General features: G+C 47.4%; 1 protein-coding gene across 5 annotated transcripts in view; it reads left to right on the top strand.

Moving 5' to 3' along the window:
- Positions 1 to 4,088: 4,088 nt before the first annotated feature.
- wu:fb95e10 (cell surface glycoprotein 1) overlaps positions 4,089 to 10,322 on the top strand; it is a 31,126-nt gene continuing 24,892 nt past the window's right edge. For all 5 annotated transcript variants that reach the window (XM_034592594.1, XM_034592593.1, XM_034592592.1 and 2 more), the window contains exon 1: positions 4,089 to 4,379. The gene's annotated coding sequence lies outside the window, so the exon portion shown is untranslated. The remainder of the gene's footprint in view (positions 4,380 to 10,322) is intronic.

The following is a 10,322-nucleotide window of genomic DNA, read 5'->3' as shown; positions in this document are numbered from 1 at the left end:
GAGTCAGTGCTGTGCACACAGAGCAGCAGCCACACAGGCGTGTTCCAACCTGCACCCGCCTGCTGTTTACTCACACACACACACACACACACACACACACACACACACACACACATTTGAGAGATAATGATATTCGCGTTAGTGGAGTGTGACACCGCTCGTGCATTTTGAATCCACTTGTGTCAACAGGGGTTTGATTTGTGAATATCTCTACAAAAAAAGATGGCGGCTGTGTCTGATGTGGTGGGTGTGTCTCCCAGCGGTGCCAGCTCCTCTCTCTGCTGACAGGAAGAGACTCAGACCTGTGCACAATGTGACTGTACATGCTGGGATACACAAAGCCCAAAGGGAACATGCCTGTGTCTGCTGCTGGTAATGAGTTGGGAGCAAGTCAAAGGTAAGACCCCTGACTGGCGGCCAGGTTTTGGAGCTTGACAGAGTGCCAGTGCTTGTGTGCTCTGGCTGCCCCCAGCTGCACTGTGGGCCGGGGGGGAAAAAACAATGAGATAAATAGCACGGAAACCGCGCTGCAGGGAACACAGCCCTGCCCCTTCCTGCCTCCGCTGCCGCTCACCACCGCCTGTGTGAAAACACCTTCCTCTCTTTGTTGTGGCTGGGTGACCATGCCAATACGTCCATCAGCGACAGGCCGGCAGGCACCAGGAGGCACCACCCTCCTCCTGGTCTGCTTCCATGTCTCTCATGCACTTGCACACGCACCTGCACAAGCACATGTTCATTTTTTAACTCTTATTAATATTTCTGTGGGCTTGACTTGACCTTCAGGTTTGATGTGGATGGAGTTCTCTGAGCTGACAGGCCGAGCAGTCGGAGGTCAGTCCACTTCAGAGGAGAAGCTTCCTCTGGAAACCTGAGCAGGAGCGATAAAGAGGCAAGAGACAAATGTTTGTAGAAAATAATCCTAATAATAAACTTTATTTATATAGCACCTTTAAAATCTGTTTGTTTCAAAGCAAAAATGCCAGACAACAATGTTGAAGTGGTCGAAAACAAAGTAGAATTCAATTTAATAAATATTTTTAACACGGTCCCACAAAAACTTGATCACATAAAAGCAGTAAATTGAATAAATGAAAATATATAAAATAAAAGGTGATAAGGAGACAATAAAAAGACGACATCACATGAAAGCACGTCTATAAAAATGAGTTTTAGGAAGTAATTTAAAAGAAGTCACCGACTCTGCGAGCCTTATCTCCTCAGGCAGGTCGTTCTAAAGCCGAGGGGTCCTGATGGCAGGAGAATGGTCACCTTTACTATTGAGCCTGGACATTGGAACAGCCAGCAGGATCCATCTGAGGATCTAAAGCTGCCAACAGGCACATCGGGGGGGTCAACATATGATGTAGATTGAGGTCAGACCCCAGCGTGCTTTGAAAGTGATCTGTAAAAATGGCTGATGGAAGCAAGGATCGGGGTGATGTGATGAAGTTAAAGCCGCTTGTGTATTTTTTAGTTTAGTGCCGTATATTTGGAGCCTGAGTCAATCCGAAACCTCCCCTGTCCAGCTTTTGGAAAGCGAGCACCACCGGCTCAACAGGCCCGAAGCCCACATCCCCAACTGAGCAGCACACAAAGGCCTGGCTCATGTAGACAGAGGCAAGTGGCTGCTGGGGGCTGAGCAGCGTGGGGCAGCAGACAGACAGGCAGACGGGCGGCATGCCCTCCTCTCAGACTATCTCTGATGAAAAGCCCCGTTCTGGTGAGGAACGTGGCGCACACAGAAACAAAAGGTTTTCAAATCCACGAAAACAACGCCCCTCAGTGTCGTCGCATTGTGACTGAGAGACAACACGCTCGGCTACAGGCTTCCACACTGTCTCTGCTGCTCCTTGCTGCATTTCCTGCCGCTTTTCAAATTCACTTCTTTCTATTTCGGGGCCTGTTTGCTCATCTCTGTGACTAAACTCGCAGGCAGCCTCACATGTTAAGCTGCATCACTTCTAAAGATGCTTGTTTGTGTGTAAATCCTCTAATCCTACATCCCAATATGGAAATAACTTTCTTTTAAATTGGCTCAATAATTATCCTAATAAGAATGTTACGATCAACAGGTCTGAAATGTGTTGAGAGATGTTCAGGTTCTCGATGCAGCGCTCGTGTGGACAATGCAACTGCTTTAATGCATGTGGGGCAGCAGTAATGTGTGTGTGTGTGTGTGTGTGTGTGTGTGTGTGTGTGTGTGTGTGTGTGTGTGTGTGTGTGTGTGTGTGTGTGTGTGTGTGTGTGTGTGTGTGTGTGTGAGTGTGTGTGTGTGTGCAGTCGTGCATGCAGTGAAGAAGAAAAGGGGTTGAAGAGGACAGAAAAGGGGTCCAGGGGCCTGAGAGGGGGGGGGGGGGGGGGGGGGGGGGGGGGGGGCAACAGACAACTGGGAGGAACTTGGGGCAAGACGGTCGGGTGACTTGCAAGAGGTGACATCATCCTTCGTTTGAATAATCCCTCGAGCCGGGAGGTGATTGGCTGCTCCCTGAGAAAGCAGTGCCCCTGCTATTCGCTATTCATCCCTTTCAATTTCAGCATGGCGCGCTGTGCAGGAGAATGTGGCCTTCACGGACTCGTAGATTACTAGATTCATTTGTAACAAGTAACAAACACACACAAAAGACTTAATGCCTTTAGGGCCCTGCTATCTTACATTGGGCATTAATACTGTTTTGTAATAATGACTCTATTTATATTGCACTTCTCAAAACAAACCAACAAATTGCACATAAGCAAAAAAAACTAAATACAAACACAGTCGCAATAGAATAAATAAAAGTATAAAAACTCTAGTGACCACTTATTACAATGATACAAACTAGAATAAGGTTTCAAAAGCAACACAAAGAAGAATCGTTTAAACAGATGCAACAATAAAATAAGATAACAAAACAATAATAATACAATAAAAGCGCAGTGATTATTAGATCTGATAAAAAGAGAAAGAGACATGAGCTCCTTCACGTGTGATCATTATTCCGAGGTTTATTTAGCAGCACCTGAAGGCAGCGGCAGCCTCTCCTCCTCATCCATCCGTTCACCGGCGTGTGCGTGTGTGCGTGCGCGTGTCTGTGCGTGTGCAGCGTCACTCTCTTTCTTAGAGACAGCCAGCTCGAATCGTGGCAGCGGCGGCTCGGAGAGGCACTTCCGGTGGCAACAGAAACTGCCACTGATTTGTGAAGGCAGCTGTCAGTTGCCACAGCTGTTTGTGACTTATTCAGGGAGACTGGGACCAGTTTGTGAATGTTGACCTACTTGTTATTGTTCCGGGGCCTGGATGGTTATGACTATGAGATGTACTTGAAGTTATTGGTTAGCCAGGAAAGTATTAATAACAGTTTGCTTCAATATCAGAACATTTCAGCCTGTATCAATAGTGCTGTCCATGGAGTCATTGTCACTTAACTGAATTCATATAAATACTGAAGACATGAGAATAAAAGTTGGTTCAAAAAGTAGGTCAGTAGCTGTTTGTTGTGTGAAGCTTTGTTTGTCATATGTGGAGTATGTGCACTGATGCTTTTACACCATAGAAGTTCATAACTCATAAAACAACAAGTCTATTTAAAATGTTCTTATGGATGTTAGTGTATTTAACTAAGAGTCCTTGCAACTGTGAATGGTTAATTAACTTTATTCGCAATTGTAAAGTCACATTTTGTTGTTGTGTAACACAGAAACACAGATTTAATTTATTAAGCTGTTACTACAGTTACTAAAACTTTGTTCCTTTGAGGTATTTCCATCTACTTTGGTCCAGTTATATTCAATAAATTGCTACATGGAGCAGCGGCAGCTCTGTGCACCATTGCTATCATGGAGTTATAATTTAAGGCAAGGATACAAATGTACATATTTTCTTTTGGTTCATCACATCAAAGACAGCTGCCTCCAAACAGTACAGCATCACAGGCAGCTGCCTTTAAACAGTGTGGCATCAAAGGCAGCTGCCTTTAAACTGTGTGGCATCAAAGGCCATCGATGAAGGCAGCTGCCTGGACATATCAGTGGCAGCTTCTGTTGACACCGGAAGTGCCTCACGAGCTCCAGCTGCCACGCTCTGAGCTTGCCCCCCCCCCCCCCGCTGCTCTTTCTTCCTCTGTGAACGCGCATCACTTGAGGAAAACGGCGCTCGAGACCCAGAAGTTTCTTGTCCTTCGGCTCAGCTCGACTCGGCTCGGCTCGGCTCGGTCTCCCTTCTCTCTTCGTCTCCTTCTTCCTGGTTCTTGGCTCTCTTTTTTTTTTATAAAAGCCCTCCTCCGCCTCTCTCCGCCTCTCTGTCTCTGCTGACCGGAGGATCGAGCCGGGGCGTGCGGGGCTAACACTGGGCGTAGCTGGGGAGGATTCCGCGGACCTGCCGCCACACCGACTGACCGGTAAGACCGCGGCAGCTAGCATGCTAAGTGTCCGCTAATAACTGACGGTTGTCTGATTTTTAAAATCTGCGTGAATTGGTCAAACCTCGTGTCCGTGGCCCGTCGGTGTCATCCCGGTATTTCCCGTGATTCCCCCGGTTCACACCGCTCCGCTCTGTAGGTCGAAGTCCCCGGTTCAGGTGATTTCATTCCCCTGCTGGACCCTTTTTCTTTAGTGTCCCCCGTGTTTTTCAAAAAGGATGAGCCGCCCCTGCTCCTCGTCCACCGGCTCCTGTGTGTTGATGGGGCGGTGGCAGACAGGAGAGCTGTGGAGCCCCCCCCCCCCCACACACCCCCCCCACTCAGCTCATCTTTAACCAGGGTTTAGGCTACACGGTGATAATTAGTTTTGAATTCATGCTAGTTTCTGTGTGGGCTGCACAGGGACACGTTGCCTCCTTTGTGACACCATTTTCTGTGCTTCTCCCCTCCCTGAACTTTCCAGCCTCGGCTCCCCTCCCTCTCCATCCTCCATCGTGGATGCCCATTGTTCTGCAGATGAGCCAAGTGGTGTGTGTGAGTGCTGAGACATGTTGCAGCCTCCTCCTGCTCATTTCCAGTCTTCTCCTCCACTATATATATATATATAATTTTTTTTTTTTAAAGCATTGGATAAAGCAACAATTTCCCTCAGACCCTGTTTTTTGAGAGAGAGAGAATATCTCTGTTTGTTGTGCACAGACTTGAGCCGGCATGTAACCAGAGGTGATTAATGTCACCCCCCAAAAGTGATCAGCTATTGTGGTGTGAGAGTTGGAGCCGGAGGGGGGGGCCGTGGCTGCTCCGTCACCGGCTCTCTCTCTCTTTTTGGTGGGTGAGTGCAACAAGACAGATTACACTCCTCTTTGTAGAACAATGGGGGAGGAGGAGGAGGAGGAGGAGGAAAAAAACGCTGCCAGTTCCCAAAGCCCGGCCAAGAGCATTTTAATAAACGGCAAACATGCAGGCATTGAAAAATCTTTATCCTCAGCCCACAACTCTGCTTCCCCTTTCCCCTGAGGTGCTGCAGACAGGCGACATGAATTGTCTCCAGCTCTGTGGAACTCGGCGGCGGGCATGTGTCGGTCAATAACGTGCCGCGATCGACCAGGAGGTATTGATGTCATCCAGAGTAAATGGCGTCCCAGGGCGACTAATATGAGCACTTTTAAGGCTCTGTCACACAGGGCTTGGAGACACTTCAGGAGGTGGGCTAAGCCATCGGCTCGTCCACCACCCCCCCCCCCCCCCTCCGGTGCGTGGATGAGAGAATGGCTGACTCACAGTGTTGGTGGATGAGGCTGGGAAATGGAGGACAGATGCACGGCCTAATGCAATAATGGCAAATTAAATTTAGCTGCCATTAAAAACCACACTCAGTTTTTTTTCTGAAGTTATTTAAGACGATCTTAAAGGGGTTATTAGGACGAGTATTTCCTGCCACAGGGATTCTGTGTGTGGAGAGGATCTGTCTGAGATTATACTCGTTTAAATTAAGCCGATTGTTGTAATTGCGATAAATGTCTAAAAATTGGGAGCATTTCGTCAACTGTGGTTTCTTTGCTGCTGTATTTTTATGCCCGTGTCTGAAACAATCCTTCATGGATGTAATGTCGAAGCTGTGATTCAGTTAATCAACAGCTGGGCAAACTTATTTATCAATTGTAATCAATATAAATCAATGGTATTCAGACTAATGATGTCTGAAAGTTCCTTGGTTTCAGTTCTAGCAGCTGCTGATAATTCAGACGTACGTTTCCAGCCCACCAGCCACACGCCTCTTCTGTTGCGATTGTTCTCTGCACATTTGAACACATTGAAGAGTTGTCACTGATTAATTTCCCATAGAACGTCTTTCATGAGATTGTATTTTGAGCAAATTTAAATTTTAATGACCTGTTTTACCCCCGGCTGGCTGCTCGGCCCTGATAGAGGGAGATGATTGTTGCATTAATAGACCTGTGTGTCAGCTTGCCCTTAGCCTAAGGACTGGTGTTGGGGTGGGTGTGACTCAGAATGACCCCCCCCCCCCCCCAGATCTGAACTTCTCCTTTGTGACAAGGGCAAGCCTGTGCCTCTGGTCATCCTCAGGCTTTTTTCAGCCTGAACCAGTGACCCTTGCACTTTTTAACGTCATCAGAAAAGATGACTCTCTAGCCCTGTTTTGAGCCGCGGCAACAACTGCACAATGGTTTCTTGTTGTGAGTTTATCAAAACACCAACAGAAACAGTTTTTGGCTCAATTTCCTCCTCTGTTCTCCGGGTGATTGAGGCTTGAGGAAACTGTCGGGGGCACCGCCGGGAATTTGCAGAGCGAAGATAAAGCAGAGATAAACTTTTCTGTCGTCTGCGCTCCCAGTCACGATAGCAGCCCCCGGGTTGTTGGTGTCACAGTTGTCGGGGCATGCAGTTGGCAACTGGCGGCGTGGTTTTGAGGCTGTATTTGCCAGCAGCTGCAGTAATTTGCTGTTTTCGGACGCTCTGAATTCCTCTGGTGGGAGGATGGTTAATGGATGTGGTGCGCAGCCCTGTTGCTAGGCTTCAAGACCAAAATCTTCATGGCACAGTGTGTAAGCAGCGCTCGACTGTTTGGTGTAACGCACCCATGGAGATGGTAAAATGGGGCCAACAGTGACGTTTGCGATGTCAGTCATTTGGTTATGCTTTACCACCTGTGGCACACAGATATTGATGTCAGCGGGTCTGAATTTGTTATCACTGTGCTTTTGCTGGTCTGGCCCAGTGGTTGATATGGTTACGATTATTTGAGAGGCTGCCCAGCATGCCCACACCATAGCCTCGTGTGGAATGACAGGCATTTGTGCCAGACACTGGTGCTGACAGAATGACGAACTCCTTTTTACCATAGGCAGCTGTAGGCGTCAATTTGTTTTTCTGTCATTTCAATTTCTGCCGGTGACATTTAAATCTGGCTATGCCCTGTCTCCGCGGACCGCTGCTGTAAAGATACTTCAGCACCTCCATGTGAAGTGTTAACGGCACTGGATGGGGTTATGGTTGTTGTGGATGTCAAAGAGTGGCGTTTTAACACCAGTTTCATGGCGTGTGTGGTTAAATTCTTCGAAAGCTGTATATTGTACCATCCAGCCTTCCTGTCGTCCTGCTAGGGATCAGATTCCATCTGGAACGTGCCTTGTTCTACTTCAAACAGGACGACATAATCCTCTTACGGACACGGTTGTTCCACTTGTACTTTGTGTGCATGTGTCCGTGTCCCTCGTGCAAAATGTGGGGAGAGCGCCACGGCCTCTCTGGTGTGTTTCTGCCACCCTGTCCAGATGCATCAGTTCTGCCCTGTTCCTCCATCTCTGTATCTGCTCTATCTGGTGTCAGTGATCCAAGCCACCAGCTGGTCCTGGGCCGGCCTGATCTCATTTACCCACGGCGAGGAGCTTGTTTGTGGGCAGACGGCCCATTATGGAGATGATCCAGCAGCTCTTCAAGTTACAAATTAGCCTCAGTTTCTCTATCTCGCCTCGTGCCTTGCTGTCCTTCACTTTTCCTCCCCCTTCTTCCCTTTTTATTGTCCTCTCCTATAACCGAGTCACTGCCATCTCCCTTATCTCCCAGGGGAGAGGACTAACAGCATCAGAGGAACCTGCTTGACTAATGCACTTCCTCTGTCTCTGTCTGTCTGTCCGTCTCTTTCTTTCCCCTGCCCATCTGTGGAGCCGTTGGCTGCTCCCCACTCTCTCCTGTGCGATCAATATCCACACAGTTGAGCTCTGCGCTGTCCTGCTGGTCGTCCCTGCAGGCAGTGGGGCTTACCCAGGCTGTAGTGGGGTCCTCGCTGACGGGGCCTTGTTTGTAGTCGGGCTCTGTCTCAGCCTTTTATTGTTTTGGGGCTCGTGGACCCTCTAGCCCTGCCTCCCTACAGTATTGTCTGGTTTCTAGGACATACTGAGGCCTCTGTTGCTGCCGCGTATCAGTCCCTCGTTCTTTCTTGTCTTTCTTGGGCTTCTCTCTGTTCATCTTTCTCTCCGTCCCTGTAGCTGTGTGTGTACGCTGTTTGAGGACAGTCTAGGCCGACTGTACAAGATTAGCATCTCTCTTTGTCCGGTGTTAACAAGCTCTGTCATGTGTTAATCTGCTGTCCCCAGGGGGCCGAGTTTCTCCGAGCATGGCCGCCACCATGGGAAGGACGGGTTTGTATGTATGCGTTGTGTGCGTCAGATTGTTTGGTGTTTGCTGGGAGGGGGGGTGGTGTGAATGCACACAATTTACAGCACTGAACTATGAAGGACATAGGAATTCTCTATCATCTGTGGAGGTCGCACTCGCTTTTTGCTGATTTTTATATTTTTCTTACTCACTGCAATGGGAAATTTTATTAACAAAGAGGTATGTTTTTTGTGTTTTTAGTCTTGTAATCTCCTAATTTCATTTGTAAAACCTCAGTATGAATCTTCAAATAGTCCTTAGGATTAGCGCCAGCCTTTCTGATCACATGTTCGTCTGATCCAGGTGTCTGTCTCGCAATCTGCTGCTCGCTCTCACGCAAAACCAGCAGCCAAGTAAACAAGACAGAGACAGAAAAAGACTTGTTCCTTCCTCTCGGCGGGGGCCTTTGTTCCGCCTCCGTTTGTCTTATTGAGCATCCCACTGACCCACTGGAAATCAATGGGTAGATATGACCGTACTCTATAATGGGAGTAGTCTAAGTTACAGGTTTATATTTTATCTAAGTCTTCATCTCGACGCAAGTTTCCGTCCAGTTGTTTTTACGTGTATTTTGAATTTGAACATACTAAAATATTTCAATGTTTTACTCTTTGCTCTGTGATGACAAGGGAGTGATTTCCACAGGGGATGGCAGGGACATGTCCCCCTCACTTCTCACCACCTCTGCTTATTTTCTAAGGGAAAATAATTTAATCACAGTTAATATTGTCATAAAAGATTAGATAAATCTGAGCTAAGGCAGGTTTCCTTTTAAAGATATCACAGTTTATAAAGCACATTTTTGTTTGTACTACCATTACAAAGCCTGTTAACTAGTGTCGTCATAATTTCTTGATTTCTAGATTAATTTAGATGTAATCTATGTGAGGAAAGGTGTTGCAGTATTAGCCAGATTTGTTGTGAGTTTATTTGTGTGCAGGACAGAGGGAGTTTCCTGACCTCACAGGTCAGGGGTGTTTGGGGAATGTGAGTTAGCATTAAGTTGATGGCAACACTGGTAACCCCCCAGCTGCTTTTAACAAGCAGTCACATACCTTCAGGACCCCTTGTCCGACTTCCACACACGAAGACATTATTTCTTATATTACGTCTGATGGTTGGCGCTCAGATGTTGTCTTTAGGGATCAGCAGCGAGAGACGTGTTCGTGTGTTGGAGCTGAGGAAGAGGCAGTGACTCGCACAGCAACCCTCCCACTAAGTGTCAGGGGGAGAGAGTCAGTGGTGGCTGTGATTGTGGGCAGGAGAAGTAATCGCTCTGAAAGACTCCTGTGAGTGCTGTTACATAAGTCCTTTACAGTAACGACAGGAGTCCCAATGAGAAAAGCTTACTTTACAGACAGGATGTGTCAGTCTAATACTAATGGGTTTACCGACCATGGAAACCATACACTGTGTAGAAAGATGGACGATGCATCTACGTCTCCTCCAATTATACAGAAATTAAGCCAAAATATCCTGGATATGAATCCTTCCATCAGAGGATTGAACTGCAGTAGTGGAGACGTGCTGTTATACACGCTCCACCAATCAGGAGTCAGTCTCAGCTCAGACATTTCTTTTTATCGCATCAATTATTTGAGTGTGATTAGAACGACCTAAAATGACAGAAACCATCTTTGAAAAACCTATTTGATATGCATTTTGACTTTCTAGTTTTGGCAGGCTCTATGACCTATACTGCAGCCCGTCAACAGGGGGTGCTGAAGAGGCTTTGGCTTCACT

Source organism: Hippoglossus hippoglossus, chromosome 8 (genome assembly GCF_009819705.1).
Source record: "Hippoglossus hippoglossus isolate fHipHip1 chromosome 8, fHipHip1.pri, whole genome shotgun sequence".
Classification (NCBI taxonomy): domain Eukaryota; kingdom Metazoa; phylum Chordata; class Actinopteri; order Pleuronectiformes; family Pleuronectidae; genus Hippoglossus; species Hippoglossus hippoglossus.
The sequence above is the reverse complement of the archived record's forward strand: the minus strand, read 5'-3'. Positions and strand labels throughout refer to the sequence as shown.